This window comes from Pongo abelii, chromosome X (assembly GCF_028885655.2).
Source record: "Pongo abelii isolate AG06213 chromosome X, NHGRI_mPonAbe1-v2.0_pri, whole genome shotgun sequence".
Classification (NCBI taxonomy): domain Eukaryota; kingdom Metazoa; phylum Chordata; class Mammalia; order Primates; family Hominidae; genus Pongo; species Pongo abelii.
In genome coordinates, this window is record NC_072008.2 from 46,307,219 (window position 1) to 46,314,251 (window position 7,033).

General features: G+C 41.8%; 1 pseudogene; it reads left to right on the top strand.

Moving 5' to 3' along the window:
• The first annotated feature begins 573 nt into the window (after positions 1 to 573).
• Positions 574 to 6,781, top strand: LOC100457070 (keratin, type I cytoskeletal 18-like; annotated as a pseudogene).
• The last annotated feature ends 252 nt before the right edge of the window (positions 6,782 to 7,033 follow it).

Consider the following 7,033-nt stretch of genomic DNA (forward strand, 5'->3'; position numbering starts at 1 on the left):
TCTCACACTTGTACTCTTGAGAGCTCCTAGAGAAAATCTTACAACACACAAATATTTGCAACTGGAAATCCAAGACCTCTAACCTTAGCTGGATCATCAACTCTTTCTCCCACAGCAGTGATTTCAAACTTTCACCAATCTCATTAAACCTTCAACCCACAACATTAACTCTCAGCAGATAACTTTTCCTCCTACTTCACAGCAGAAACTTAAGCTGTCCCCTGAGTAACAGCAATTTTTTACCCCAGGGTTTTTTTATCAATATTTTTTCAACTTTTTTATTGTGGAAACTTTTAAACATACACAAAACTAGAGGGGATGGTATAATGAACCCTCATGTATGTATCATCCAGCTTCAAAAATTATCAACTCATGGCCAGTATTGTTTCATTGATCACACTGGTTGCAGTTTTTTTTAAACTGCCTTTTTAATCATTCTTTCTTACTTTCCTCCCATCATTTGTCTCCGTCCATTTTGTGTTGGTATAAAAGAATACCTGAGACTGGGTAATTTATTTTTAAAAAGAGAGATTTATTTAGCTCATAGTCCCGCAGGCTGAGAAGTTCAAGGACATGGCCTTGGCTTCCAGTGAGGGCTTTTGTGCTGCATTACAACATGGTGGAGGAGGTAAAGAGGTCCAACCAAGAGGAAAAACATTGCTTTATAACAACTTACTCTCTCAGGAAATAATCTATTCCCTCAAGAACTAATCTAGTTTTGCATTAGCAAGAACTCACTACCAGGAGACCAGCATCAAGCCATTCGTGAGGGATTGAGCCCTGTGACCCAAATACCTCTCACTAGGCCCCATCTCCCAACACCACCACAATGGGGATCAAATTTCAACATGAGTTTAGATGGGGACGACAAACCACATCCAAACCATAGCATCACTGTAAAAGAAGTTTCCTTTCTGAGATTATTCTCTGTATCAAGATCTGGATCCTATCCCTTCCAGCCTCTTCAAACACTTGCTGTATTTAAAACATTCCCTGTATATTAAGTGATTTCAGTCGGTATTTAAATATTATTAATTTATTTTTGTTTTAGGAATGCTGTGCTCTCTCTCTGTCTCTCGACGACACTGTATATCTTTTTGGCTAATATCCCATTTTTCACCTTCCATTTTTAGCCAAGAATCTAGAAAAGGTATTCCACACTCACTGTTTCTGTTGTATTATTCCCTCCCACACCTCAATTCAAGCAAAAGGATTTCCAGCCACACCACGCTGCTGAAACTGCTCTTATTGAGTTCAGTGATGCTAACTCATTTTGGTAAGCCTTCTCAACTCATGTCCTGTGACTTGTGAAACATTTGACATAGATCCCTCTCTGTGACTAGCAAAGCTTCCTTGAACTCCTTCTTCTCCTTGATCCCATGAGTACACTTTCCCCTGTATTTCCTCCTACATTGCTGGCCTCTCCTTTCTGTTTCCTTCGCTGACTCTTTGTTTCTTTCATGTGGGTGTTCCCTGGGATCTTTCCTTGGTTCTCTTTGCTTCTCATTTACACTATTTTGGAGCAATCTAACCCACTGCCTATGTCATCACCATCTGTATAGTTTTTCTCAAACATTTGGAATCAAATGCGATAATGACACACTAGGACCAACAATTTTTTAATTAAAAGATACATTTCTATTTGTAAAATGAAAAAATGCAAAATTATTACTAATGAACTAATGACAATAGTTTCATAACAGAGAAAGTGATGACATTTGCAACCTTTCCTTTCCGTATGTCTATCTCACTGAATGTTGAATAGCTTGAGTTTTAAGCAAAATCTCATATTTATCTGCTGCTTCTTCTTCCTCCTTTTATACTCATTTAGAAGGTCCTAATTCACAATTTTGAGATGTAGAAATGACATCATGCGTTTCTTGCATTTACCAGTTTTGGACACCAGATTAAAGATAGACCAAAAATTATGAGGAGAATTCTAACTAAAAATTAATGTTTTGTCAGGTGCTAAGCTGAATCACATATCAGAAAAAATTAGAGGGATGAATGTTTTAGCTTGGGAAACAGCATTAAATATATTGCTGATCTATTCTTTGGTCATATTCCTCTCTGAAAATATTTCATCATATTCAGATGCAGTACTTGGAGGTGATTTAAAAATATGCTCCATGATACATCAATTACTAATTTTTTAACGAGTGAAGAAAATCATCCAGTGTTGGGAAAGAGTCAACTCTTGGAATTGAAAATTTTACATTACAATTTAGTCATCATAAGACATCCTATCTTATTATCACTGGAAAACCATGACTCTTGGTCCTGAAGTGAAAAGATGTAATTGTTGAGTATCTTTCTAAGTAATTCAACTTGAACAAGCCACTTAGAATCAGAGACTTAGTCTTTACTGGCATTATTTGTGATGAAGAGGCATTATTATCTCAATAGTCATTTCAAATTCTCACGTGACCAAATTCCCCCAACACCCAGTTTAATTGAAAGCGGAAAAGCAGGCTTGAAATGATACACGTTCAGTGACCACATTTGAGTTGTCTTCACATTTTTCACTAAGAGGGGAGTGTTGTTATTCCTCATTTACAGATGATAAAACTGAGACTTAAAGAGGTTAACTGACTATGCCGTTGATTACACAGTAGCAAACTGGAACTTAACCCTCATCATTCTGACTCTAAGTGCTAATCTTTGTTAATGTCCTATGCGATCTCCCATGAGAGTCCCACTGCATGTAGCCAGAGTTCTTTTCTTATTTTCTTTTTTTGAGACAAGTTCTCGCTCTGTCACCCAGGCTACAGTGGAGTGATGTGATCACGGCTCACTGCACCCCCAACCTCCTGGGCTCAAGCAATCCTCCCACCTCAGCCTCCCAAGTAGCTGGGACTATAGGCATGCACCACCACACCTGGCTAATTAAAAAATTTTTTTTTTTTTTTGTAGAGACAAGATCTCACTATGTTGCCTAGGCTGATCTCACACTTCTGGGCTCAAGTGATCCTCCTGCCTTGGCCTCTCAAAGTGTTGGGATTGTAGACATGAGCCACTGTTCCTAGGCAGAGTTATTTTCTAAAACTCAAATAGAGCTGTCCCTTTCTTCTGGCTAAAATCTCTCCATATCTCTCCATAGCCCTGGGGGAAAGTACAAACTCCCCCTCATTCATGTAAAGTGCCTCTAAGTCTGAATCTTGCTTCTTTCTCTGCTCTAATTACTATGGTTGCATAACAACGCTCCAAAACCTAGTAGCATAAAACAACCATTTATTATGTTTATGAATTCTTTTGGTCAAGAATTCAGATAGGATGCAGACACAGAGAAGAAGGCTTATCTCTGCTCCACGCAGCATCAGCTAAGGCAGCTTGAAGGCTGGGGTCTGGAATCATCTAAGGCTTGTTCACTCACACATTTGGTGGTTGATGCTGGAAAGACTCCAACAGCTGAAGCTAAAATAGCTAGGGCTTCTCAAGCTCCTCTCTGTCTGTCTCTCTCTTCTCCAGCTCTCTCTCTGTGTCTGTCTGTCTGTCTCTCTCTCTCTCTCTCTCTCTCTGTCTCTCTCATCTCTCAGTGTGGTCTGTCCAGCATGGCAGCATCAGAGCTCCAAGGTGTGTATAGCTAGGAAGAGAGCCAGGCAGACACTTTGGTAACCTAACCTCTGAAGTCATGTAGAGTCAGTTCTGTGTATCTTTCATTAGAAGTGAATCACCAAAGCTGGCTCAATATTCAAGAGGATTCTATGATCCTGTACGGGAAAGAGATGCTAATCAAATAGTTTCACAAATATATAATAAAGTACTGTGATACAAGGAGTTGTGACAGCATAGATCAGGATACCTGAACTGGTATGAGGGATCCATGGCCCAAGGAAAGTGGGATTTGAGCTGGTCCACCCACCAATCTGTCTCTCTTATGGGCATCCAAAATAGCTTTATGTGTGCGTAGCATGACTCTAATGATTATTTACTCTAACTATTCATATTTGAGGACAAAGACTTTGTCTTATTCATCTTGATACCCCCTACATCTAGTACAGTGACTGGCATGTAAGCACATTCAATATTTGTTAAGAAGAAGAAAGTATTTTGGGAAATAAGAGTGACATTTGAAAGAACTTTCTTTCCATTTAAGTATGTACGGAAAATCCCCCATGTTTCCCATTTTTGTGGCAAGATCTTAGAAAGTGTGCTAACTCTACTTGGAATGGTTTTTCTTAACTAGCCAAGGAAGGAGTGTTTGCTTTCTTCCTGGTTGAACTGGCCTTAGCAAAATAGGCAAAGTTTCTTTTTCATGTTCTCAGTCTTTCCTTTCTCTGTCCCTGTGCAATTTTAAAGCATGGCTCCAAAGTTTTCTGACACTCCTACAACTAAACGGTGAAATCTATATCGCTTTCCTTTGAATCTGGGATCTGTGACTGCTTAGCCAGTTTAATATGACAAAGCAATGTGCGAATTTCTGAGGCTAGGCCTTAAGAAATTGGAAGTTTCTACTTCTTGTCCCTTGAGATTATCACCCTCATAACCCAGCCACCATGCTATGAGGAAGCCCAAGCCACCTTATGGAGAGCCCAACATGAAGAGGAACCAATAGCCAGTATCAACTTGTCAGCTATATGAGTGAGCCCTCTTGGAAGTAGATCCCCTGGCCCAGATTAAGCCAGCCCAGATGGCAACACATGGAGCAAAGACAAACTGTCCCCACTGAGCCCTGTCCAAATTCATATTCATAAACAAATGAAATGATTGTTGCCTTTTAAGCCATTAAGTCTCTTAGTGGTTTTGTATACAGCAAGAGATAGAACATTCCCCTTCTTTGACCCCTCCTTTCCCCATCTTTTCCCTCCCTGTTAGTTTCACTTGCTTTTCCCCAAATCTGTCACACAATCAACACATACTTTTTACTTCTTGGGAAAGGATTTGTTCAATATTGTTATTCTTTTTATAAGATGAACAACTAAGACTCTATCTTGTTAATTTCCATATGGACTTAGTAAAAGCACAATACATTTTACTTATTTGGATTAGATTGATTTCAGTCACTTTCACCAGTTTTCCATTATTTTTAAGAAAAGATGTTCACAGCATTCCCTATACCTACTAAATCAGATGTTCTAGAGTGGAGCCTGGAAAGCTACATTTTTATAAGCTTCCCAGGTGATTTTTACACATATCAAAATTTGAAAATCTTGCTGTACTGGTTATTTAAAGGTTGTTTGCTATTATTAAAAGTCCAATAATAGCAGATGTTGGTGAGGCTGCCGAGAAAAGGAAATTATTTTATACTGTTGTTGGGAATGTAAATTAGTTCAGCTACTGTGGAAAGCAGTTTGGAGATTTCCCAAAGAGCTTAAAACAGCTACCGTTTTACCTAGCAGTACCATTACTGGGTATGTACCCCAAAGAAAATAAATTTTTCTACCATAAAGACCCATGAACTTGAATGTACATTGCAGCACTATTCACAATAGCAAAGACATGGAATGAGCCTAGGTGCCCATCAGTGGTGGATTGGATAAAGAAAATGTGGTACATATACACCATGGAATATTATGCAGCCATGAAAAAGAATGAAATCATGTCCTTTGCAGCAACATGGATGCAGCTGAAGGCCATAATCCTCAGCAAATTAACTCAGGAACAGAAAACAAATATCACATATTCTCACTTATAAGTGGGAGCTAAACATTGGTTACTCATGAACATAAAGATGGGGACAATGAGTCGTCAGCAAAGCCTGAGTCCTGTCCTCTCACTCTCCTCCCCGGCTAGCATGAGCTTCACCACTTGCTCTGCCTTCACCAACTACCGGTCCCCGGGTTCTGTCCAGGTGCCCAGCTACGGCACCCGGCCGGTCAGCCGTGCAGCCAGCGTCTATGCAGGCGCGGGGGGCTCTGGTTCCCGGATCTCCGTGTCCCGCTTCACCAGCTTCCGGGGTGGCATGGGGTCCGGAGGCCTGGCCACGGGGATAGCCGGGGGTCTGGCAGGAAAGGGAGGCATCCAGAACGAGAAGGAGACCATGCAAAGCCTGAGAGACCGCCTGGCCTCCTACCTGGACAGGGTGAGGGGCCTGGAGACTGAGAATCGGAAGCTGGAGAGCAAAATCCGGGAGCACCTGGAGAAGAAGGGACCCCAGGTCAGATACTGGAGCCATTACTTCAAGACCGTGGAAGACCTGAGGGCTCAGATCTTTGCAAATACTGTGGACAATGGCCGCATCGTTTGACAGATCGACAATGCCCGTCTTGCTGCTGATGACTTTAGAGTTAAGTATGAGACAGAGCTGGCCATGCACCAGTCTGTGGAGAGTGATATCCATGGGCTCTGCAAGGTAATTGATGGCACAAATGTCACTCGGCTGCAGCTGGAGACAGAGATCGAAGCTCTCAAGAAGGAGCTGCTCTTCATGAAGAAGAACAACGAAGAGGGAGTAAAAGGCCTACAAGCCCAGATTGCCAGCTCTGGGTTGACCATGGAGGTAGCTGCCCCCAAATCTCAGGACCTTACCAAGATCATGGCAGACTCCCGGGCCCAATATGACAAGCTTGCTTGGAAGAACCGAGAGGAGCTGGACAAGTACTGGTCTCAGCAAATCGAGGAGAGCACCAGAGTGGTTACCACACAGTTCGCCAAGGTTGGAGCTGCTGAGATGACGCTCACAGAGCTGAGACATAGAGTCCAGTCCTTAGAGATCGACCTGGACTCCACAAGAAATCTGAAGGCCAGCTTGGAGAACAGCCTGAGGGAGGTGGAGGCCCGCTATGCTCTGCAGATGGAGCCATCATTGTTATTTTCAAAGATTGTCTTTGGGAGAGTTTGAGAGATATCATACTTACATGTCTTTGAGGGCAAGCAAGTTGTTGTATGCTGGTTTGCTTATTAAATCAGGTAGGCAGTTGTTGCCTACAGAATGCTCTTGGCTCCAGGCATCAGATGGAGGATTGCACAGGAGACCAGAGTAAGTTTAAGCAAAACATTCTTCAGTATTTACCCACCTGGCTCAGGTACACACATGCACATGCAAGAGACAGGACATTATGGCTCATCTGGTACATGTTCTGGCAAATGGAGT